Raw genomic sequence first — 26157 nt, 5'->3', positions numbered from 1 at the left:
AGCCATTACTCAGAATTACAACTGCACCAATGGCAGGTGAAGTCTCTGGAGTAATTAACTGTATTGTAGAATAAGTGAGAGAGCAGAACATGCTAGCAAGGAGCTTAAGAAAAAATGGCAAGTAAAGCATGGATCCATAATGCTGGAGAGAAGGATGTTTTGAAAAGTAAATCAGCATCAAGAGTTGGTTTTGCTGAGAAGAAAGGCTTTGGTGATTTTGATAAAAACCATTGACCGTACATAGCAGCTTCCTATGAATAATATTGTAACTATAATAAAATGAAGGAAAGTATATACTTAATTTGATGAAAGAGAGTTTCTGTTCCTGAGGGGTATAACAGAAGTAAAGGAAACATCATGTGGATGGCACAGACAAAAGCATATTTTCATAGCTTGGCTGGGATCCAGGGCAGACAGATGCTTGAGTTTGCATGATGCAAAGGCAATTACAGATGTACAGTATTTTAGATGCCAAAATATATACAAGAGTCCCAAAAGGGGTTGTTAATTTAGGTACAGGAGGAGACAGATCTTCTCCCTCCATGTCTGTTTTAAATCCTTCCAACTTCACTAACATCCTATTATATGTATTATTTCCTTTAAATATATACAAACATTCTCTTTGGGAAGTTGAGAACTCTCTGTACTCACATCTTTCATAGACATCTTCAAATATAATGCCTATTCACTACCTGTATTATTTCTCTTGAATTTCTTCTATTGTTTCTAGTTGTATGCCAAATAAAACATCTGCATTAAAAGTCAGATATTCTCTGTTTACCCCCTTTCACTTTTTGATATGGAAACCTTCCCAAGTTTACACATCATCTTTGTGTAGGGGCCAAGCTTATACTCATCATTCTAATTAAGATATAAGACAGCTGTGCTTCTTAAACAAATACTTTGTCTCTTGACTCACTTGAAAGTATTGTTAAGATTTTTAACTAAACGCATACTCTCTCTCTCTTCCAGTTCTTTGAGCCGGGGTTTCCCTGGATATCCTGGAACTAGCTCAGTAGACCCGACTGACTGTGCTGTGATTAAACGCATGTACCAACACTGTCCTGCTATTCACTGTTAAGCACAGCCTCCCACTCTGGCATTATTTGGGAACACTGTTGGCTTCTTGATAACAGTGGTGGTGAGTCCAGTCTTTAACTCCATCTTATCTTTGTGCCACTTATCTTCTCTCTGCCTCAGCTATCTGCAAACTAACTAATAACAATGTAAGTTTAAAATAATGGTAATAGCTGCACACAATAACAGATCTATATATAAATAATAACTTCTGTCTTAGAAGCATGACATGTAGAAATGTACTCAGTAAATTAAGGCATTAGTTTTGTTGTTTTTATACAAAGAGATGGCCATACGCTTTAGTTATTTCTCACTCTGAAAATTAAGAGTAAGTGGCAAGTTCATTAATTGAATCCTAGTCAAATTTGTTTGTTGAAGCCACTGGAGCATTACATGAATTTGCAAACTTACAAATAGAAATATATCAGGAGAGGCTTTATCAGTTTGCTAGATGTGTTGTGGCTAAGCTAGCAAACTATAGTTTAAATGATAAACTTTATTTCTCTTAATTTTAGAGTCTAAAAATATGTCAAGGTGTGAGAAGATTTGATATCTTCTGAAGCTTTTTTTTTCCCTTTTCTTTGAGATGTCTACTATCTCTCTGCGCCTTTTTTCTCCATGTGTTTTGACCTAGTCTCCTTTTCTTATGATCATATTGGCTTAGCATATGCCACAAATAACATCTTTTAAACCTTATTTGCCTCTTTAAAAATCTTAACAAAAACCCAAACACTTTCCAAAGCACTCAGGGATTAGGACTTCAACGCAAGAACATAAATGATAGAGAGAACCATGTTTTACTCCATAATACTCCTGTGGCCATGAACTTTCTTGAGGTGATATATTAACAATGAAACACAATTAACTGGAAAATTGTAATCGGTGTGTGTTCCAGGGACACATGTGAGGATTTCTGATTGATGGGAAGAGAGAATCTAACTAGGACTGTTTGGAGCAGTAGGGGACACAGCACATTCTCCATAGCTGTGCCTTCTTAAGACTAACTGCACCAGAATACATGTCTGCATTCCAATTCCCACATAGCCATAAGTGCAAAATCATTACAAAATATGAGTGACGAATTCTGAATGCTAAGCCTGGGCTATTTTTAAAGTCTGTAAGTTTCTGAATTAACTTACGTTTATGTGAAAGTTTCCAAAATTGTTTCAGGTCCTACTAACTTTCATAGTACATGAAGCTACACTGCAATGTGAATGAAATATTCTTTATTCTAAAATCAAATGACTGTGTTTCAGGATTGACAAGGAATAGAATTTGTAAGTATAAAGTAAGAACTAAACACTGATTTCACCTAGAAAGTATCTGTATCATTCCAGAATCACCTGGATCTTTCTTAAGCTGTTATTTCAACTGGAAAAGCACCAGATGAATTGACTCTTTCAAATGCTTCATACCATTGTACCATCTTTGCGTGTCTTTTGTGTAACAATAATAATGTTCATTCTATAGCTTTCAGTTTTCTAACATGGGAAGAAAATATTTCACTTCAAATACTTCTATTCATGTGCATATTATTTTACACTGTGTATATGTGTGTGGGTGTGGTGGTGGGTTTGATCTGTGTCACCAAAGGTCACATTGAAGCACTTAGTTTTTGTCATGTCCTAATTACCTTTCAACACACAGATGTGTATCTGTATAGTCTATCAAGTTCTAAAGTTCAATATTCTGACACTATGGTAATCAATTATTTTATTTTGTGTAATTCTTAACAAATAAGCCTGACTAACTATATGCAACCCTTCATAGCTATATGGTTCAATAACTGTGTTATTATATAAAATGTTTCAGGTAGTAAGAGAAGTACGTGAAGTATTATTTTTCATACATTACTTTTTAAAGTAACAAGAACTAAAGTGGAATATTGTTGTAGAAAATGCAGACAATGAAGAACTAAATTTAACCGAAATTGTTAATAACTAAATCAATGAGAAACAGTGTATGTTCATCTTATTGGGGCTTTCTAAGTATATGCTAAAGAATATGCAAGACTGGAGATAGTGGAGTGAGTCCAAGAGAGAAAAACTGTTTTGATGGCTTATAATGAGGATGGGTATGATTCATGTGTCATGTGGAGACAATGTGGATTGGAATGAGGTCAAAAGCTGAGTAAAATGGAAAGAGGCTGCGCCCTGGTGCTAGCTGAATCATCCAATAGGGAATGAGGATCCCAATCAAAGAGGCAGCTTGACAAACATGACATTCTGAAAATGAAGTAGATCATGATGATTTGGCTTGAGGAATGTTAAGGTTAGGAAGGCTTCGAAGTTTTCACTTGTGAATTTATTACAGTGGGGACTTGAGCAAAAGCAAGACAGGAGTGCATGAAGAGTCAAATTGTACAGATGCAATTAGCACAATGGATGTGATTGTGGCTTGGATAACAGTTAAAAACAGTGGTATCCATTGTGGTTTTCACAATCAGTGCCTGCGGGATGCTGTTCACAGTAACAGAGCTGGAGAAACTAGGAAAGAAATGGCTGGAAGAAAGATCAATTCAACCCAGCTTAATGAGTTGTGATTGGAAGACTGAGAACAAATATAACAGTGGCTGCAATTACAGATCAGAATGAAGCTTGGATGGTGATATTGATTTGGAATAAGGCATCAAGGTGAAAACTGAAAAGTCTAGGTGAATTGTGGTGACAGGGATCCATGTGACTTGGAAGCTAGACTGAAACAAGAGTGAGGTCGACACTGTCCAAACCCTGAAAACCTCTTCTTGAGGGAGGGACTGGGAGGGAATGAGGGATCGGGACACGGCTGGGATACAGAGTTAATAAAATGTAACTGATAAAAAAAATAAAAAAATAAATAAAAAAAAGAAACTGGCAGGAGTAGGACCGACTTAGGTTTACTCTTCCTTGTCCTATGTAAATCTACTCTGGGACTGTGAATATACAAAGAGATATGCAAAATAATCATAACACAATCAAGAAACTCACAAATGTTGTAAGTCAATTATATCAAGGAGTTTTGCCCCACTCTCCTATATCTAAAAAGAAATTGTTTTAGAAGTGTTGGTTTCATGAAATGTTACCCAAAAATAAAATTCTTTCAGAATTAAATTCTCTCCCTGATCTGCCTCCTCTCTCAGCTCTCATTCTCTCTTAAGGTAAGCCATAAAAATTGAGTTCTTGTTGGCCAAGGCAGGTCTTAGAAACCATAATATTCTCCCTCAAAATAAAAGCAAAGATCAGTGATGTAATTTCTTTGACTTTCTGAGTATGTTCTGGTCAGCATCTCTCACATTATTCCCTGTCCCATACCCAGAAGGAAGAAATATTACAAGCAATGAACAGAAATTAAATAAATCAATGAATCTAACCGGCAATCTTTAATAAAATTTCCTACTCTTGTCTATGACTATTAAAGAATACTTTACTTTTCCAATCACATTTCCCAATGGCTGTGCACATTTCTTTGATACTAAGCATCAAAACTCTTTGCATATAATTCATTATTAATTATAAGCAAAATTTTCTTATGGATCTCTTGTTTCCTGCATTTTGTTGTAGGGATGTTGGTTATGATATTTTATTATAGGCACAAAAGAAATCATCCCTTTTTTTCTGAACCTTCAGAAGTGCACAGCCTGGAGTCCTCAGATCCACCTCCATCAAAATAACACTCCCTGGCATTTGAGTTTTTTCAATACCTGCAGTATGTGATCATAAGCACTCCACTGCCTCAAAAGACGCACACTTTCAACTTTAAAATGATAAACAGCCTGAGCAGCTCAGATGTTCCTGAATTTGATATAGCCTCCCTTTAGAGTTTTCACATCACAGGTATGAAGCTGGAAATCATTTTGAAATAGTTTTTTCTATTTTTTTTAAACAGCAAATGTGAGCGATAGTCAATTATATGTAATGAAGTGCTAACATGTTTCTACCTTGAAGCTCTGTGGTTAGAGTTCCACTAAGATTATCAGATAACTAATCACATATCAGGTGATATTACCTTTTTAATTATAGTGTCCTTTGAGTGTGTGAGAGAGAGAGAGACAGAGACAGAGAGAGAAGAGAAAGAGATCACTTTTGATATTTAAACAACTCTTTTTTATAATAATTTTTATTTTTATATTAATTACAGGTTATTTACTGTGTATCCCAGCCATAGTCCCCTCCCTCATTTTCTCCCAATCCCATCCTCCTTCTCTCATCTCCTCCCTGTCCCTTTCCAAGTCCACTGATAGGGGAGGTCCTCCTTCCCTTCCATCTGACCCTAGCTTATCAGGTATCTTCAGGACTGGTTGCATTGTCCTCCTTTGTGGCCTAGCAAGGCTGTTCTTCTATCTGGGGGGGAGGGAGATGGGCTGGAGGTCAAAGAGCCAGACATTGAGTTCATGTCAGAAATAGTCCCTGTTCCCCTTACTAGGAGACCCACTTGGATACTGACCTACCATGGACTACATCTGAGCAGGGGTTCTAGGTTATATCCATACATGGTCCTTGGTTGGAGAAACATTCTCACAAAAGACCCCTGTGCCCTGATATATTTGGTCCTTGTGACTCGTAACTCTTGAAGTAACCACTTTCTTGAAATGTTGACAAAGTCTACACATACACACATACACACAAACACACATAGAAAACCTCTGGATTCTTTTTTATTTTTTATTTATTTTTTTAACTTATAACATCTGGATTCTTAAGTGAAGCATTGAACTATCTTTTCTTTATACTGAATCATTTAAAACTATACAAATATTACCTGTATGTATAAAGCAATATGTTACCAGCTTCCCACATGAAGTACTGTTTAACTCTGACCTTTCAAGTATTTACTTTAACTACTAAAAGCAAATAAAGGGAATACATGATAAAGAAATGAATATTTGATTATATCTGCGAATCCATAAAAAACTCCTAATATCTAATATTGTGATCAAGGACTCTGACAGAAAGCACACACAAATTATTATTTGATAAAAATCTGATCAGTTCAAAATAGTTTATGTGAATATTATGGTTTGAAAAACAAAATGTGATAAGGACATGTGGCTATCCACACTAAAATTTCTTTAATCTAATAATAATTATGGAAGCATTGTTTAATTTATGTAGCTAAATGCAGGATTAATTCTAGGATACTAAACAGAAAATTCAATCAAAAATCAAATAACATTCTTGATAGGTTGAAAGCACTTTCTAGGTTAAAACATAAGGAGAGAAGTCAGAGAAGCTCAAGTTTGTAAAGGTCACTTATAAATGCTATGAGAAATCAGATCTGGTATTAGACAGATCAGATCGTTTAGGTGAATTTCACTTGACTTACAAAGAACTAGCTTTGGTCTGAGAGCATAAACGCTGTCAATCACCCTGAGACTTTTCTAAATTCTACTGGAGAAACTCACGGGTTCTGTCTTATTTGGTTTTGTATTAATGTGTACACTGAGAAGGAGGCTGGAGGTCCTTTTAATGAAGGCCTTGTTCTTCATGTTTAGAAAACATGAGTGGCTTTGAGTTCAATTACCTAAGAAATATAATTAGAAAACATAACAGAATGATTTTATGTTTTCTTGTGACCCTACAAAATTAGTTCGAGGGTTTAATATAAAAAGGGGAATTAGATAGATGGAAAGTACTTGCTTTAGCAGTGGAAAAGACAGAGGCAGACTACTCAATGAGGACTTGGTAGAAACTTGAAGATGCATCAGAACAGGGAGCCACTCCTTCTGTGCTACCAGAACGTACTGTGGATCTCTGTCAGCTTGACCCAGAGATGCTCCTCCTGAGAAATGCTTGCCCAGTGGTCACCTGAATACCATTCCACCAGGATGAACAATTACTCATGGGAGGCTTAGCATTCTATCATTGGTCAATTATTTCCAGAAGCTTCTTTGGTGGCCTAGACTTTTAAGCACAGTTAAGAGACTTTCTTAAATACAAAAGGGACAAACTGAAAAAAAAAAAAAAAAAAAAAAAACAGATCCTAAACCTAAACAACTCTCAGAGGAAACGTCCAAGTAATTAAATTTGTATGTATTAGTATATAACTTGTTTCCGCAAAACATGAAGCACAAGGTTATTTTCAGTTCCACTTCCCTAATGACACTATTGTTTTATTAGGTAACCTGGGTTTTAGTCAACCCCAACAGCTTAAGAAACAATAAAAACAGAAATAGAAATAGAAAAAAAAATAGAAATCTTTACTGCTCTTCCTGACTACATCAGAATATCTCCATTTCCCTGCTTCACAGATGTTTCACCTTCAATGGTGATTGTCATCACTTCAACAGAGGACACCTGTGTTACCACATATACCCCTCTCAGGTTCCAGGCTTTCTCTCCCTGTGCTTATTTCTAGAATTGCCATTGCTACTGCAATTCTCAATACTCAATTCTCAGAGCCAACCTCTGATTTGCTTACTAACATCAAGGTCAACGCAGTTTTCTGAGTCATTGCTTTTCTATGAGTTCATAACCCTTGCTTCTCTGACCTCCACTGTTCTTTCTCTTCTATAACCCAGTGAGCACCCACAGTCATCCTTTATAACAAGAGACACACTCTCTGCTCCTTTCGTGATCTGTGTAAATTCTTGCTCAGTCATCTCACACACTGAGCAAGCAAGCACTTAGCTATTCCTCCTCATAAAAATCATGTGAACTCATCTCAGGATCGCTTTTATTTGGCATAAATAGGTCCATAATCCAAAGTATTTTCTGAAAATTTTCTCTCAGTGTTGTAGGAAGAATGAGAAAATCAAAGCAGACAATAGAAAATATACCTGTCCTCAGCCAACTTTAAATATTTAATAAAAATATTATCTTTATATTTGTTAATATAAGACTTTTAAAATTGTTGACTACATTGTTGAAACATGTAGTGAGGGATATACACTGATATTCACTTGACAATGAATATAACATGGATCATCAGAAGTTTACTTTGCCATGCAGTTACCACAGCTGTGATTCTCTTCTCTCTCTTCATTGTACCCACAAGGATTTTTGTAGCTCTTTACAAGCAGAAGTGGACCTTGCTAATAGCAGCCAAGCAAAATGAAAACAAAGGGAGTCAGTCTCACAGCTGGATTCTAGGACTTAAAAGAAGTACATGATGAACAACGAAGACCAGAAGCTATTAAGCTTCAGGACCAACGGGGGTGGGTGAATCTCCTACCAACAAACATATTATCTTACTAAAGAAGAGGTGGGAACATGAAATTTCACACATAACAACTACTGCCCTGGATGATTCAGGCACAGAAACCTAACGTGGCAGAATGGCACAGCACCTAGACAGAACAGAGTAGAACAGTCCCTACACAGAACAGAATAGAGCAGCTCTAGACTGAACAGAACCAGCATTTGTGAATTAGTATATATGGCCTGAGACAAAGTGAATACAGATGTAGGATGTTCCACCGTTTCAAAATCAGAAGAAATGAAGATGTATCTATATGATTCTGTCTTCTTATATTCTTTAGTCCATGAGACATTTTAAATTTGGCTTTGCATATATGTGTAAAAGATGAGAAGGAATCCAATAGCTACCATATTAAACCTCCACTAGTGACTGAGTGTACAAAGGGTGACTTATTTTGCTAAATCTAGAAAGTAGAGTACCTGACTGGTGGCCTCTGGCAAAATGGAGGTAGAACGACAGTCAGAGAAAGAGTCTCATTAAAGGAGTGCATATGGAATCAAGGAGTGTGTATGAAAACATTGCAGTACCATTTCTGTGTTCTCAGAACTGGGATAGCATTCGCTCTTCAAAAGCCATCTCAGTAACTCTTCTGTGCAGATAGGCAGACAGACAGACAGACATAAACATTGATATTAAAAAAGCATTGTTGCTAAGAGAAAGCAAATGCTTTCCATTTAAAATGGTGGGTTAGCTAAAATCTTTCTTACTTCCCTCTACCTACTCTTGAAGAGAAGTGTGGACAAGCACGGCATCATTTTCCAATACGACAAGGAGGTTCCTGTGAGCTGTAGGATCTTACTTCATACTTGTAAACACTTCACAGGGATTAGGGCAAGACTTGTGTTTCAGGAAGCTTTTTTTTTTTTTAATTTTTCATCAATTACACTTTATTCATTCTGCATCCCCCCATAAGCCCCTCCCTCCTCCCCTCCCAATCCCACCCTCCCTCCTCCCTCTGCTTGCATGCCACTCCCCAAGTCCACTAATAGGGGAGGTTCTCCTCTCCTTTCTGATCTTAGTCTGTCAGTTCACATCAAAAGTGGCTGTATTGTCCTCTACTATGGCCTGGTAAGGCTGCTCCCCCCAGAGGGAGATGATCAAAGAGTAGGCCAATCAGATTATGTCAGAGGCAGTCCCTCTTCACATTACTATGTAACCCAATTGGACTCTGAACTGCCCTGGGCTACATCTGTGCAGGGGTTCTGGGTTATCTCCATGAATAGTCCTTGGTTGGAGTATGAGTCTCTGGGAAGTTCCCTGTGTTCAAATTTTCTTGTTCTGTTGCTCTCCTTGTGGAGACCCTGTCCTCTCCAGCTCTTACTATTTCCCAGTTCTTACCTAACATTCCGTTCACCTGCCCAACAGTTGCCCATCCGGCTCAGCATCTGCTTTGATAGTCTGAAGGGCAGAGGCTTTCAGAGGCCCTCTGTGGTAGGTTCCTAGGTTGTTTCCTGTTTTCTTCTTCTTCTGATGTCCATCAGGAAGCTTTTTTGATTTGCTCCATGATGTCCCTGGATTTACTAAGTCTAAATGATTAATCACTCAGTCCAGATCTGTCACTTAACAAGGTAATTAATAGACATTTAGTTCTTAGAATACCCATGCTTAAAAACTCTGTGAACTGTCTTTAAAACTGTTAATTCATTATGTTTTCAAATAAAGTTTAAAGGTTTTATTACGTACTTTTTATTAAACCAAAGAAATAAATGTTAATTGCAAAGTTTTTAAGCATTTCCCTTACCTCCTTAGCAGCCCTCCCATGTTCACCCCGACCCTGCTCTCTTTCAAATTTATGGCCTCTTTTTCTTTAAATTTTGTTACATATCTTTAGGTATTTGTGTATGTGCATGAGCTTGTGTCTCTGTGGTGTGGTATGTATTCCTACATACACGAATACAAATTCCTCCATGCGTACATATTAGTTTATGCAAATGTTTTCAGGGCTAATCATTTGATATTGGATAAGCAGCATTATCCCCTTCCCAGCATTCCTCAGTCACTTATAGTTTATTGTTTTGTTTTGTCTTCTATTGTCTTTTGCTTAGGATTGATGCCTCCTGAGATTTCCCCCTTTCATGATAGTGTGTCTGTCCTCATCCTTGTCCAGGCTGTTTTCAGACTGCCATACTGGTGCAACTTCATGGGTGTAGTAGGAAACACACTCTTGCAGCAAACCCCCTGTTCCACTGGCTCTTACAACGTTTCTGCTCCTCTTCCCCAGTGATCCCTGAGACTGGGAGCAGAGCTGTGGTGCAGACCTGTCAGCTGGCCTGGGCTTCTCAGCAATGTAGTGTGTGTTTAAGAGAGTTCATAATTCTTTGTAATGATCTCCATTTGTTCCGAAGAGAAGTTTCCTTAATGGGGAGGAGAACCACTTATCAAGGTCAACTTTGGAGAATCATAGCGATTTTTTATCAACCTAGAAAATATATTTTTAAATTCTAGTAAGATTCACAATCCCTACATCAAGTGAAAATCTTGCTCAACCATTAAATCTCAAAGCAGTGTGCTTATCAAATATCTTTCCTGTCTTTGAGTACTTTTCAGGATGAAACTTTAGATAATAAACTATACCAATATGAAAAATTAGTTTTTTTCATTTATTTTATCAAGTTTTCTACCAAAGCCACACCAGTTTCCCTTTGAAGATAACTATATAAAAAGTCAACTAAGAAATGTTAATTTAGATATTTATTAGTTTTAGTCATAAAACTGTACCTAGATCATAGGCTATCCGTTAATTTTTTTTTAATTAATTTTTAAGTTTTCTTATTTTTTAATTATGTAAATATGTGAACCTGAGGGTGGTGTGTGTTTAAGAGAGTCTGTTCCTAAGGAGATTGGAACAGGTCATCCAATTCTCTGGAGCTGGTATTGCAGTCACTTGTGAGATGCCTAGCATGGGTGCTGGGAACAGAACCCAGGTCTTCTGCAAGAGCAGTGAGTTGTGTTTTGATATCTTCTCAGGCTGAAATATGATATGAAAGCAGAAGAAGACAATAAGCTTTTCTTTTTTTTAATTTATTTATTGCCTTTTGAACTTTCCTTAAGGCAGCTATGATTCAAATATACTATTAAAATATATTTAGTTTCAATGTATTTTTGCAATTATATGCTTTTTGTTATGTTAGCTTATACTCTCTTACAGGATCTTGTTTTGAGGATGTACAGGTATACACAGATGTTAAGTGCAGTATTAAACTGTGAATTGTCATATATATACAGATATATATATATATCTGTATATATATATATATATATAATGTTCCATTAAATTAGTCTTCACACACTCCACTGCCAGATCCAATCAATTCTTAAGACTCTATGATTTCTACGGTAAAGTCAAATACAGAATTTTAGAATAATGAATTTCTGGGACAAAATATTTCATTGTTCTGCAATTTGGTGAATGAAAAGAAAATGAGTTCCATTGTTAGCCAAGAGACAAGACTACAATTTTTTAAAACACATTTAATTTTGCTAAAACTGAAAATTGAACTTCAACAATAATTAGTTTATTTTAAATCATAGACTTTCATTATGTCAAAAGAAAATAAAAGCCCTTTGAAACATTAAAGTAAATTTTGTCTAGTCAGAGAACAAAATGTTCTTGGGGCTTCTCTATTCCTAATATATTATTATCCAACAGCAGAGAGTTAAGAGGAAAGGGATCACACAGGTGGATGTGGTATCAAATCCATTTTCTTGATGGAAGCTATGGTTTTCTCAATTCCAATTACTATAAGTATTTATATTGTGCTTGATTATTACTATGATCCTAAACTGTAATTCAATTCATATGGGTGTCTTGATTCCGAGTCACCCATAGCCCAATGAGGGCATCTATTATAAACACCCTGAAAATGTGCTGGAGTGTGTGAAGACGAATTTAATGGAACAGCTAGTTCCTCAGGCCAGGAACAACTTGCACAACCTAAGAAACTGAAGGGTGCTTTCTGTGATATACAGCATTCTGTCTAAATCTTCATGGACCTTATTACAACAAAGTTAACTTGAACTTAAGTACAGCTGAAAATATAATAAGAAATGAAAGACATACAGGAGCTAAGCGCCCAGGTAGAGAAAGGTGTTAAGAATTGATTGGTTCTGGCTCAGCCCTCCAGAGGAAAGGTTAGTAGGCAGGATATAAAATATAATGGACACCTCATTGAGACAAGGGGAAGAGAAGGATATACCAGAAAAAAATTATTGTTCAGTTGTAAACTATACAATGTTATGGGTTCATGTAGTTTAGGTGTTGTGCAGCCTGTAGCTCAGTGATAAAGTGCTTGCCTAGGGTGCATGAGGCCGTAAGTTCAATCCCAAATACTTCAGATCCAAAAACAAAGATCATGGGTGTAGGAGGGATGCTTGGTCCCTAGCATGATAGGTTGATGAGAAAGTGAAGCCTTTGAGAAATGGGGCTGTGGGGTACTGTTCTTGAAGCTGATCAAGGAGCCCTGTTTTTCCTCTCTTTTGCCTTTCTGGCTCTGGCTGTGAGATGAGTGATTTTACTCTCCTAGGTTACTCATGCTATGAGCTGCTGCATGCTCAAAGCAATGAAACCAATCAATTATGGAAAAACATCTTCTAAACTGTGATGCAAATTAAAGCCTTACTCTTTATAAGTTGATTGTCATGGTGATTTGGTGGTAATAATGCAGGGCTGATGAACACACTTGTATTCAAGGTTACTCTCAGGGTATGCCTCAGACATAAAAGAAAGAAAGCATCTGAGTTTGAAGGCTAGGCGTTGTCAGATATACCAAAATAAGAACTAATGGAAAATAGTTCTTAAACTCCAGTGAAGAGAAGACTTATCTTAGGATTTTTTTTAATGTGAAAACTTAAACTTAGACACTATGACCCACTATGTTCAGAGGAAAGAATGGACACCTGACCTCTAATTATTCATTGGAAGGGAATTTTATTGTCTCAGTGCTTACATTAATACCTAGATTCTCCCAGATTCTAGATCCTAGAAAAAGAAAGAGAACAAAAAAGTCCAGAAAAAAATTTCTTTAGAATCTTAAAGTCAATGCAGAAGTGCTCCAAATTTTGCCACAAGAGTCATTTCCTGTTATAAGCACCAGTTTCGAGGAGGAGAATTCTTTGTTGAGGCAGAAGGAAAAATCAGTCAACTCAACATGCATCTTTTAAAGATATTTCTACTCAGTCATTTGTATGAATAAAGAGATCTCTTCATTAGTTACTAGCAGCAGCATATGATGTTAAAATATATGCACATCAAACCATAACTACATTTATATCTAATATCATGAATAAATCATAAATAAAATATTCTTAACCCTTAAAACACTAATATGACTCTCAAAAAAGGCAATTTGTATCTTGATTCATCTTTTCCACATTTAAATAAAACAATAATAAAAGGGCTTGTAGAAAAGCACCAACAAAGCAAACATGGAATAATCATATGATGGATCTACACTGAAGAACATTTCTCAAATGGACAATCCAGAGGACCATGAAAGCAGACCAAATCTGGAAGCAGCATGTGAAATACAAATTTTAGGAACAGCTGTTGTTTTCAAATTGAAAATGTCCATGCATAGGTCTTATTCTTTAGCAAGAATGTTATCAAAATGCTCTCAACAACTACTGCAAATGTCCCCATTTCAAAAGCTCTAGTGACATCCAGGGCAGGCTTTACACAAAGTGGGGTGCGGAGAGAGAAGAGGTAGTTAAGAACAGAATATGAATGCAAAGCAAGAAACACAATTAAACAAAACACAGCACAATATCCTAATCAACAAAAAGTATAAGGTGCATGGTTTGAAAATTCCTAATTTCCCTTATATTTTATTTAAAATAGTCAACGAATACCAAATTTCCCCCTTTTCAAAGGCATCTTTTCATTAGGCATGCATCATATGATTTGGCAGGCAGCCAACTGATGCTCCTTAATCAAGAGAAACAGCTTAACAGCTTAAGGTCAGAGAGAAGGAAATTTATTTCTCACATAAAGACAGGTTCTCTCTCAATGGGATTCATTCTCAATGGAGTCATTTCATGGATACATCATGAGACTTCTCCAGTCTGTCAGCAAAACATTTTTATAACACATACTGAGAGAAAGAAAAAAGAAGGGGGTGATTTGCTGAAATTACACTGGGTGTTGGCATGGAGTCTGATGAGCTGGGAGGCACCCCGCTCTGAGAGGGTGTCACCTCAGCACAGTTTTGATCCATCTCTACAGAAGTTAAGTTATTCATTCTGCCTAGTACTTTTTGTTGTGCCTCATGTAGAGCCAAAAAAAATTAACGAGAGACTTAAACAGTTAATATTAACTTTCTGTAGACTTTAGGGACCCAGATGCATTTCATACATTCTGACAACCACAATTGGGTTTCTGTGGGAGTCAAGGTAGTGACAAGATCATCCCTACTTGGCCAGTTCTAGGTTTGTTTCTGATGAATATGCTGGAGAGATAGTTTCCCAATTAATGCTGAGAATGACCTGAAGATGACTTCATCTGGACCTTTCCTTTATGACCAAAACAAAACAAACAAATAAACAAAATGGACGGGATGAAGAGTTCCACTCTAGAAGAATGATGAGGTTGTCAGGAAGATGGTGAAAATTGAGAACAGAGGCAGTTTCACTCTGATTAACCAAAGATGAGGGTTTTTCCAAACATAACATTTTACTAAATGTTTTGACCATCTTTGCTGTTTTCATGTTAAACTCATTTTGTTTCCAAAGCTGACATTAGGTCACTTTTGCAGAAAATTGCCTCTCAAGCATGCAACCTAAAATTTCAACCCATCACCTTATTTTTCTGCCTTGTCTTATTCTCATCTGTATTTACTGCTAATATTGTAAATGATGTATTTTCACCAATATATCTACACGGAGTCCTTTACTCTGCTAAGTCTCATAAGGGGATTTTGTTTATAATTACAGGAAGGCCAGAAATACTAGAAATGCTTTATAATGTTTGTCATAGATTCCATGAATAAATTCACCTCCTTCTACCATTAGCCCAGATTTCTAAAGCTTTATATGTGAATTAAAGGCAACATTGAAAATTACTGTAATTAAAATTCATTTAAATATCAGACTTTTCAGAATAAAATCTTTCTCTTTTTTTATACTATTCATCGAAATGACCCAAAATGGTAATTAAGGACATGTGTTTCTAAACTCTACCCTAGACCTATCAGAATCCCTTGCTTTGGGAATCAGAATTATACATGATAATAAGCTTTCCCACACAAATCACAGGTATGCTATCATTAAAAAACTGCCAAAACTATTAGCAAAATGTTTTTAATATTCTACCTCTGTATGATCCCAACAGAGAGCAAATGATGGTTCAATACATGTATGTGATTCTGTAAAAAAATGAATTATAGTCATATTGAGAACTTTAGACTCATAAAGTAATGGATAAAACATGATCAACTTTTTTTTTAATGTCAGGGATCAAACCCAGGGTTTAGACAAGTGCTATACCACTGAACTACACCCCTCGCCGTTAAGAATTATTAGCATGTAACAATAAACTGTGTGAAAAACAGTTACTCAGATTTTATTAATAGTTGGAATTGAAATAAGCATGAAAGCATTGAAAGCAAACTTCATTGAAAGCATGAAGTTTGTTGAAAAGATGTAGCCAGCCTTAATGCAATCTGATAGGCTAGGGTCAGATAGAAGGGAAGAGATCCTCTCCTATCAGAGGACTAGGGAAAGGGGATAGGGGGAGAAGAGGAAGGCCTTGCAGTGGGGATACAAAGTGAATAAATTGTAATAGATAAATAAAATTTAAGAAAAGGAAATAGTCTGAAATGTTCTATTTGACTATATAGAAATGTGATTTGGTTTTCTTTAAAAAAATTCTTTGAAATATATGGAGTTGGAAACATGGCTCAGTAGTTAAAAGCATTTGCTGTCTTTTCCAGAAAACCCAGTTTTGATTTCCTATACTCCCACAGCACTTCGCAACAATCTGGAACTTCAGTGCCAGGAGATCTACAGTCCTTTTCCAGTCTGTGTGGGCACTGCACTTATGTGGTATAGGCAAAACTCCTGTGGATGTAAAATAATTATAAAAAGAATATATTAAATGAGAATATGTACAATAAAAGACAAAGATGTCATTGTTACAAAACGACATGCTTTAGAATTAAGAACAATGAAAATAAGAAACACAGGAAAAGAATGAAGTTACTAAGTTTGACAGCTGTTATATCGTAGATTTATCCTTTGTACTTATCACAGATAGTATGAACCAAGGCTTGCAGAGGAGAACCTTAGAAACCAGCTACTTTCCTCGCTTGGGGAAATGCTTGCACCTTCAACAAACAGAACCAATGTTTATGTAGCAACACAGGGGGACATTGTGTATGAATGAATGGGCCTAATGATAATAATACTTACATATTAAGAACAATTATAATTTTATGATTGAGTAAACAAACCCTTGCCAGCAAATTATTTTTCTCAGTACAAAAAAAATTAATAATAATAACTGCTTAGCAGATAAAAAGACAGACCTCAAAGTTCTCAGACTTCTTGCATTTGATTTCACTTCTCTTTGAATCTCTCAAGATCTTCTACAGAGAAAAGCAGAGGCCGGAGGGTCAAGAGGACTTCAGAGCAGTCAACTCTTTCTCACAATTAAGCATGCCTCTTCACTGGTCCTTAAGCCCAAAGGGGAAAATATTTCTTTTTGGCAGGACAGCATGTCTGCGAGACAGAAGAGACTATGCTCCTTACAGCATGCTAAAGAGAAAAGCTTTTTCCCTAAAGTGTCCCTCCAGGAGACAGGCTGCAGTGGCTCATTCACACTGAAGGACAGGCCAGCATCTGCCTGAACCACTTGGGTTTTAGACAGCAAGAAGTTTATCAGTTCAGTTTTTCATTCAGTGCACAGATTACCCTGTGGCAGGCACTCTTCAAGTTTATGAGATACAAAATAGTATAAAAGACCCTAATTTCTGCCCTTAAGCATTTTATAAAAGAGCAGGGAAAATAAAATTTGTGCATTGATCGTTACATGTAAATGGCACTAAGAAAACCACATGAGAGATGTCTGTAGTGAAGAAGTTTTCCGATGATCATGTTTATGTTATTTAGAGATGACACAGTAAATTGGTTGGGAAACAGAAATATTTGAGATAGATGGAGAAGTTACAGCCCCCTCGTTTTCTTGGAAGAAATCAAGGATTAATGTCACTCAGGGTTATCAAAGGTAATAAAAACAAAACACATTACTTATGTATGTACACCAAAAAATGACATAGACACAGACAAGTCCATCGCTTAATTCAGTGGGAAATGATCTCAACAAATTAGAAAAGTAGAAATCTGTCCTACCTGCTTACCACAATCTGTATCATCAGGTAAGGTAGTGAGCCAACTGAATGAAGACTGAAGCAAGCGACTGCTTTTTAAGAATATAACCAAAAGTATACTGATTTGGCACTGCTCAACAAAAGCCCCTGTATGGAACACCGTGAGTTGAAGGACCGCGGATTTTTCAGTGGGATATAAATTCACCAAGGAAAAGACACAGTGTAGTAATTAGGTCTTCCAGAGCTAGAAGTGCTGGCAAGCAGAGGAGCCCCCACCTAACCTGGCAGGAGGCCCTAGGGTTGATCTCCAGCACTGCAGAGAGAGAAAGAAATATATGCTTCTGATCCTTCTGTTCACATGGCTCCATTTTTATTCAAGATTGTTAATATTGTTGAGTAGATTTGACATGCAAGTAATGCTTGCACCTTTGCACATTTCATTTGATATGAAAATAAATATTTAAAATAATGAACTAAAGTGATACTACCTGAGTATTTCCTAGCTGAACTTTTTTTTTTTAATCTCTAATCAGGGCAGTTATATTCATTCAGCCATACCTTTTGTTAATCTTTGTTGCTGTTGTTGTTGTTTTGTTTTAGATAGGATCGGTTTTTAACTGAGGACGATCTTGAATTTCTGATTTCTACCTTCTGAGCTCATTTCTGGGGATTGAATCCAGGGTTTCCTGCATGCCAGGTAAGTACTCTCTTTTTTTCTTATTAATTATTTTATTGTTTACTTTACAGCCTGATCACAGGCCCTCCCTCTTCTCTATAAACATGGTTGAGCAAATGTCCTTTTTGTGTACTTGAACAAACTTTGGGTATATACCTAGCAGTGGTATAGCTGGGTCTGGAAGAAGCACTATTCCTATTTGTCTTAGGAAGCACCAGATAGCTTTCCAGAGTGGTTGTACCAGTTTACATTCCCACCAGCAGTGGAGAAGGGTTCCCCTTTCTCCACAACCTCTCCAGCATGTGTTATCGCTTGAGTTTTTCATCTTAGCCATTCTGATGGGTGTAAGGTGATATCTCAGGGTTGTTTTGATTTGCATTTCCCTGATGGTTAATGAGGATGAGCATTTCTTTAAGTGTTTTTCTGCCATTCGATATTCCTCAGTCGAGAATTCTCTGTTTAGCTCTGTTCCCCATTTTTTTAATTGGATTACTTGGATTGCTGCTTTTCAGCTTCTTTAGTTCTTTGTATATACTGGATATTAGTCCTCTGTCAGAGAAAGGGTTAGTGAAGATTCTTTCCCAATCTGTAGGCAGTCGTTTTGTTTTGATGACAGTATCCTTTGCTTTACAGAAACTTTTCAGTTTCATGAGGTCCCATTTATTGATTGTTGCTCTTAGAGCCTGTGCTGTTGGTGTTCTGTTCAGGAAGTTGTCTCCTGTGCCAATGAGTTCTAGGCTGTTCCCCACTTTTTTTTCCAATTGATTTAGGGTATCTGGTTTTATGTTGAGGTCCTTGATCCACTTTGACTTTAGTTTTGTGCAGGGTGATAAATATGGATCTATTTTCATTTTTCTGCATGTAGACATCCAGTTGGTCCAGCACCATTTGTTGAAGATGCTGTCTTTTTTCCATTGAATGGAATTGGCTTCTTTGTCGAATATCGAGTATTCATAGGTGTGTGGATTTATTTATGGGTCTTCTATGCGGTTCCATTGATCCTCCTTTCTGTTTCTATGCCAATACTATGCAGTTTTTATTACTGTTGCCCTGTAGTACAGCTTGAGATCAGGAATGGAGATACCTCCAGATGATCTGTTGTCATACAGGATCGTTTTGGAGATTCTGGGTTTTTTGTTTCTCCATATGAAGCTGAGAATCTTTTTTTCAAGGTCTGTAAAGAATTGAGTTGGTATTTTGATGGGAATTGCATTGAATCTGTAGATTGCTTTTGGCAGTATGGCCATTTTCACAATGTTAATCCTACCAATCCATGAGCACGGGAGATCTTTCCATCTTCTGATATCTTCTTCGATTTCTTTCTTCAGAGACTTGAAGTTTTTCTCAAACAGGTCTTTCACTTGCTTGGTTAGAGTCACACCAAGGTACTTTATGTTATTAGTGGCTATTGTGAAGGGTGTTGTTTCCCTAATTTCTTTCTCAGCCTTTTTGTCTTTGGTATATAGGAGGGCTTCTGATTTTTTTGAGTTGATTTTGTATCCTGCCACTTTGCTGAAGGTGTTTATCAGCTGAAGGAGTTCTCTGGTTGAATTTTTGGGGTCGCTCATGTATACTATCATATCATCTGCAAATAGTGACACTTTGACCTCTTCCTTTCCGATTTGTATCCCCTTGATCTCCTTTAGTTGTCTTATTGCTCTGGCTAGGACTTCAAGTACTATGTTGAAGAGATATGGGGACAATGGACAGCCTTGTCTTGTCCCTGATTTCAGTGGGATTGATTTAAGTTTCTCTCCATTGAGTTTGATGTTAGCTATAGGCTTGCTATATATTGCCTTTACTATGTTTAGGTATGTGCCTTGTATCCCTGATCTCTCCAAGACTTTAAACATGAATGGGTGTTGGACTTTGTCAAATGCTTTTTCGGCATCTAAGGAGATGATCATGTGGTTTTTCTCCTTCAGTTTTTTTATGTAGTGAATTACATTGATGGATTTCCGTATGTTGAACCACCCTTGCATGCCTGGGATGAAGCCTACTTGGTCATGGTGGATGATATCTTTGATGTGTTCTTGGATTCGGTTTGCAAGTATTTTATTGAGTATTTTTGCGTCAATGTTCATAAGAGAGATAGGCCTGAAGTTCTCTTTTTTTGTTGGGTCTTTGTGTGGTTTAGGTATTAAGGTGACTGTGGCTTCATAGAATGAGTTTGGTAGTGTTCCTTCTGTTTCTATTTTGTGGAATAGCTTGAGGAGAATTGGAGTTAGCACTTCTTTGAAGGTCTTCTAGAATTCTGCGCTGAAGCCATCTGGTCCAGGGCTTTTTTTCGAGGGGAGACTGTTAATGACTGCTTCGATTTCCTTGGGAGATATAGGGCTATTCAGTCTTTCTACCTGGTCTTGACTTAGTTTTGGTAGATGGAATCTTTCACGAAAATCATCCATTTCATTTAGATTCTCAAGTTTTGTGGTATATAGGCTTTTGTAGTATGACTTAATAATTGTTTGGATTTCCTCAATGTCTGTGGTTATGTCCCCATTTTCATTTCTGATTTTGCTGATCTGGATAGTTTCTCTCTGCTTTTTAGTTAGTTTGGCTAAGGGTTTGTCTATCTTGTTGATTTTCTCAAAGAACCAGCTTTTTGTTTCATTGATTCTTTGGATAGTTTTATTTGTTTCTAGTTGATTGATTTCAGCCCTTAGTTTGATTATTTCCAGCCGTCTGCTCCTCTTGGGTGTATCTGCTTTTTTTTTTTCTAGGGTTTTCAGTTGGGCCATTAAGTTGTTTGTATGTGATGTTACGAATTTCTTCTTGCAGGCACTTAGTGCTATAAGTTTTCCTCTGAGTACTGCTTTCAATGTGTCCCATAAATTTGGGTATGTTGTGCCTTCCTTTTCATTGAATTCTAGGAAGTCTTTAATTTCTTTCTTTATTTCTTCCTTAACTCAGCTGTCATTGAGTAGTAAGTTGTTCAGTTTCCATGTGCGTGTCGGCTTTTTGTTGTTTCTGTTGTTGTTGATGTCTAGCTTTAGTCCATGGTGGTCAGATAGTATACAAGGGATTATTTCAATCCTTTTGTATCTGTTGAGGCTTGCTTTATGGCCCACTATATGGTCTATTTTGGAAAAGGTTCCATGCGGTGCTGAAAAGAAGGTGTACTCTTTTGAGTTTGGGTGAAATGATCTGTAGACGTCTATTAGGTCCATTTGATTTAGGGATTCTGTGAGTGCTTTTATTTCCCTATTTGGTGTCTGTCTAGTTGATCTGTCCCTTGGTGAGAGTGGAGTGTTGAAGTCTCCCACTATTAAGGTATTAGGATCAATGTATGATTTAATCTTTAATAATGTTTCATTTACGAATGTCAGTGCTCTTGTATTTGGGGCATAGATATTCAAGATTGTGATGTCCTCTTGGTGGATTTTTCCTTTGATGAGAATATAGTGGCCCTCCTTATCTTTTTTGATTAACTTGGGCTGAAAGTCTATTTTATTAGATATTAGGATGGCTACTCCAGCTTGTTTTCTGGAACCATTTGCTTGAAAAACAGTTTTCCAGCCCTTTACTCTGAGGTAGTGTTTGTCTTTGTTGCATAGGTGTGTTTCTTGGATGCAACAGAATGTTGGATCCTGTTTCCTTAACCATTCTGTTAGCCTGTGTCTTTTTATTGGTGAGTTGAGTCCATTGATATTGATAGATAATAGTGACCAATGCATTTTAGTTCCTTTTGTAATGGAGTCGATGATCTAACCCTGTTTCATTGCTTGTTTTCTTTTCATTTTTGTTGGGACATTATCTGTATGCCCTGTTTTCTTGGATGAATTTGTTTTCATTGGATTGGAGTTTTCCTTCTAGTATCTTCTGTAGGGATGGTTTGCTGTGTAGATATTGTGTAAATTTAGTTTTGTCATGGAATATTTTGTTTTCTCCATCTATGTTGATTGAAAGCTTTGCAGGGTATAGTAGTCTGGGTTGACATTTGTGATCTCTTAGAGTCTCCATGATACTTGCCCAGGCCCTTCTGGCTTTCATAGTTTCTGATGAGAAGTCCGGTGTGATTCTGTTAGGTCTACCTTCATATGTTACTTGGCCTTTTTCCCTTGCTGCTTTTAATATCTTTTCTTTGTTCTGTAGATTCAGTGTTTTGACTATGATGTGACGTGATGTGTTTCTTTTCTGGTCTAGTCTATTTGGAGTTCTGTAGGCCTCTTGTATATTTATGGACATCTCTTTCTTTAAGTTGGGAAAATTTTCTTCTATGATTTTCTTGAAAATATTTTCTGGACCTTGGAGTCTGGAGTCTTCTTTTTTGTGAATTCCTATTATTCTTAGATTTTGTCTTTTCATAGCATCCTTGATTTCTTGGATATTTTGTGATTGGAACTTTTCTGATTTTACTTTTTCTTTGAGAGAAGTATCCATTTCTGCAAGTGTGTCTTCAGCTCCAGAGATTCTCTCTTCCATCTCTTGTATTCTGTTGGTGATGCTTACTTTTGTGGTTCCTGATCTTTTCTCCAAGTTCTCCAGCTCAAGGGTTTTCTCATTTTGTGTTTTCTTTATTGATTCTAATTCTGTTTTCATGCCTTGCACCATTTCTTTCATGTGTTTGAATTTGGATTCCTGTCTCTCTACGATGGCCTCTATTTCTTTTTTCATTTCCTTCTTATATGCCACTAATTTTTCCTCTACTTGTATATCTATTTGTTTGGCTATGTTTGCCTGTGTTTCTTTAAGGATATTGTCTATTTCTTCTTTCTTTGCCTCCAATTGACTGGCCATCTCTTTGAAAGACTTGTTCATTTCCTCCTTATGAGCCTCAAATAATTGGGCAAGCATGGCTTTAAAATCATTTTCCTGTGCTTCTGCTGAATTGGTGTATCCATCGATTTTGGGGTTTGCTGGTGAAGTCATGATGTCCTGATTTATATTGGAAGTGTTCTTTCGCCTACCTCTGGCCATTGGCTTATCTGAAACCCTCCCTGTTTGTTTTTGGATTCTGCAGATCAGACTGGTGCTGTCTCTCTCTGGTGTCTGGAGAGTTCTTCAGGAAGCTGAGCACTCTCAGCGTGTGCTGAGGACTAGCTGTACCTGTGGGAGGAAAGTACGCAGGCACAAACGGGGCAAATGCAAGCGTGTGTGCGTGCGCACGTGTGTGTGTCTGTGTGTGTAAGTGTGCGTGGATGAGTTTCTCGAGGGACAGAGTGATGGCTAATGTTGAACCCTTGAGTGTGTGGGAGGAGCTCTGCACTGTATATGTCTCAGGCGCTAATGATGATCGCAGCGCAATTTCTGGCATTAACTGTCTTAGCTCCTCAATCAGGCCCACAGGGCAGGAACTTCAATGTCCCTAGTGCCCCTCTGTTTCCCAAAGTGGGTATGTGGGTGGGAGGGGGGTTCGATGCCTGGCTTCTGATTTAGAAGGACCCAGGATCTGGGGAACTGCAGATTCTCAAGGGTGCACTCACTTACAGGCAGGTCTCTTGGCAGAGATCTTGGTATCTGGGGCTCTCTGGTCTCTGGTTTGGCCCTGCTTCTTTGATGTGTTCTGCTAGTTCTGTGCTGCTGTCATTGCCAGGTTCTGAGGTCTTGCTGCAGCTGGAGATTTCAGGGTGGTCACTTCAGCAGGGATGGGGTAACCAGGTTCTCTGTTCTCTGGTTTGGCCCTGGTTAGTCTTAAACTGGAGGGCTGTGTTGCCCTGCCAGTTCAGTGCTGCTCTGCTGCCAGGTCCCGCTGTAACTGGAGATTGGGTTGCTAGTCCCAATGCTTTCTGGGAAGTCCTGGGATCTCTTCGTTGTGCTCTCCAAGCTTGGGAGGCCCAGCGCCTGGTGTGTCCAGGTTGTATGACGTTTCTGCCTGGTTTTGGTGAGTATATAGCGTATTCTCTGTCACTGTGGGATTGGGTGGGCCGTACCGTCAGTGATGGTTATCCTGCGGAGCTAGTATGGTGTCTAGCAGATTCGCGCCCTGGGAGGATGGTGCAGCCGCTGCGCGAATCTGGGACTCCGGGGCACGTACTGCTGGCTTTTGTCTGCCGCTAAAGTGCTTGGGGCTCGGTCTCAGCGGCTGTATACCCCAGGCAGTTAGGTCTGCGCTGAGAAAGATGAGTCCGCTGTGCCGCTGTGCAGAGGAGGAAGGAGGTCTGGGGGAAGGGAGTGCTGCAAGAACAAAGGATTGTTTCTCTCCTTCCCCAAGCAAGTCTCCGGGTGACCAGAGGCCAAAGTTTTCACCTCCTGCGATGTTCTCTGGTGTTCAGAAAGCCTCGCTGTGGTTTTCCTGGGTTGGGGGTCCTTCCATTCTCCAACTCAGAATATCAGGTATCCCACCGCTCAGAAACTGTGTGTGCTAGTCGCCATCTTGTCTCCGCCCCCCCCCCCCCCCCCAGATTCCAATTCTTAAAAGTGCTTACCACAAGTCTTCAAAGATTTGTGGGTTTGTTTAGCATTGTGTTTTGACTGGCTACTCTTACAAAGGTAGTTCTTCTACTTTTCATTACTTTTTTTTCACTTAACACAAAAATAATGAATCTCAGCCAGGCATGGTGGCACATGCCTGTAATTCTAAGCACTCAAGGAGGCAGAGGCAGACAGATCTATGTGAGTTCAAGGCCAACCTGGTCTACAAAGCTAGTCTGGAACAACCAAGGCTACACAGAGAAACCCTGTCTCAAAAAAAAAATAGATAGACAGAGAGATAGAAGAGAGAGAATGGGATTCATTGCGGTGTTTTCAAGCATATGTGTTGTTACACTTTGTTCTGACTTATCTCCTTTCCTCATACTCATCTGTGCCCCTACTTGGCTGAAGATATCACAAAGGAAAGCTTCTTTAGGAGTCCATCTTAACCCGGTCAGAAGAGCTGTCAACAGCAAACAGTGACAACAAAATGCTGCAGAGAATGGAAGGAAGGAGGGGCTGATAAGCTATTGTCATGGGTATGAAACTGTGCAACCACTCCAGAAATTAGAGTGGAGGCTCCTCACAAACTAGAAATGGGCTTATACCATATGACCCAGCCATAGCGGTCTTCGGTGTGCACCCAAAGGACTCTTAAGTTCATACACAACAGAGATTCTTGCACACTCTTGTTTGTTACTGCACCACTCATGGCAGAATTGAAGCCAACCTATGTGTCCATCGACAAAGAAATTATAATGGAAATGTGATACACACACGGTGGAGTTTTATTCAGCCATAAAGAAAAAAGTTTATTAGTAGTAGGAAAATAGATGGAACTGGAGGTGAATGTGTTAGACAAAATTATTCTCAGACAAAAGCTGTATGCTTTCTATCAAAAATGTAACCTAGATTTAAAGTTGCATACACAATGTGTGTGTGAGTGTGTGTGTGATTTGTGGGTCTTTGAAGCAGAAGGAAGAAGACTAGAATTCATGTGACCTGAAGGCAATAGAGGGAACTACTTTCATGGACAGTCAGCCAAGGAGGGGCACAGATGAGTATGAGGAAAGGAGATAAGTTCCTTCTTCTTAAAGAAGGGAGCTCTCCCATCAGTACCAATCTGCCAGGGCACATCAAGTCACAGCAGGAATAAGCACACCCTCTCCCACTGGGGCCGGACCAGGCAGCTCAGCTAGGAGAAAGAGATCCATGGACAGACAATAGTGTCAGAGACAGCCCTTGCTCCAGTTATTACAGAACCCACATGAAAACCAAGTTGCCCCTCACGCTATGACTCTCTTCAGACAGAAAAGGGATCTTGGAACTACAGCCACCATTGTTACTACCATCTCATTGACAGCTGTTGGAGCTACCACCAGGGCATTAGCCATGAGTCATACTGGGCAGACTGCTCAGACCCTGAATAATCATTTAGCCAATGTAGCTCATGCCTTAGTTGTACATAAAAGAATTAATGCTCAACTAAAAGGAAGCTTGATGGTGTTCAATCAGAGGATTGACCTCGTGCAGGAGCAAATTGATACCCTATGGCAA

The 26157-nt window shown here is 38.1% G+C and overlaps 1 long non-coding RNA gene across 1 annotated transcript in view; it reads left to right on the top strand.

Annotated features, from left to right (window-relative positions):
* LOC132648798 (uncharacterized) overlaps positions 1 to 25928 on the top strand; it is a 37424-nt gene extending 11496 nt beyond the window's left edge. Inside the window, exons 3-5 of the long non-coding RNA XR_009587207.1 lie at positions 973 to 1141; positions 18174 to 18270; positions 25012 to 25928. This is a non-coding gene — a long non-coding RNA (uncharacterized LOC132648798). The remainder of the gene's footprint in view (positions 1 to 972; positions 1142 to 18173; positions 18271 to 25011) is intronic.
* Positions 25929 to 26157: the final 229 nt, after the last annotated feature.

This window comes from Meriones unguiculatus, chromosome 17 (assembly GCF_030254825.1).
Source record: "Meriones unguiculatus strain TT.TT164.6M chromosome 17, Bangor_MerUng_6.1, whole genome shotgun sequence".
In the NCBI taxonomy this organism is placed as follows: domain Eukaryota; kingdom Metazoa; phylum Chordata; class Mammalia; order Rodentia; family Muridae; genus Meriones; species Meriones unguiculatus.
This window is presented reverse-complemented; position numbering and strand designations above follow the sequence as displayed.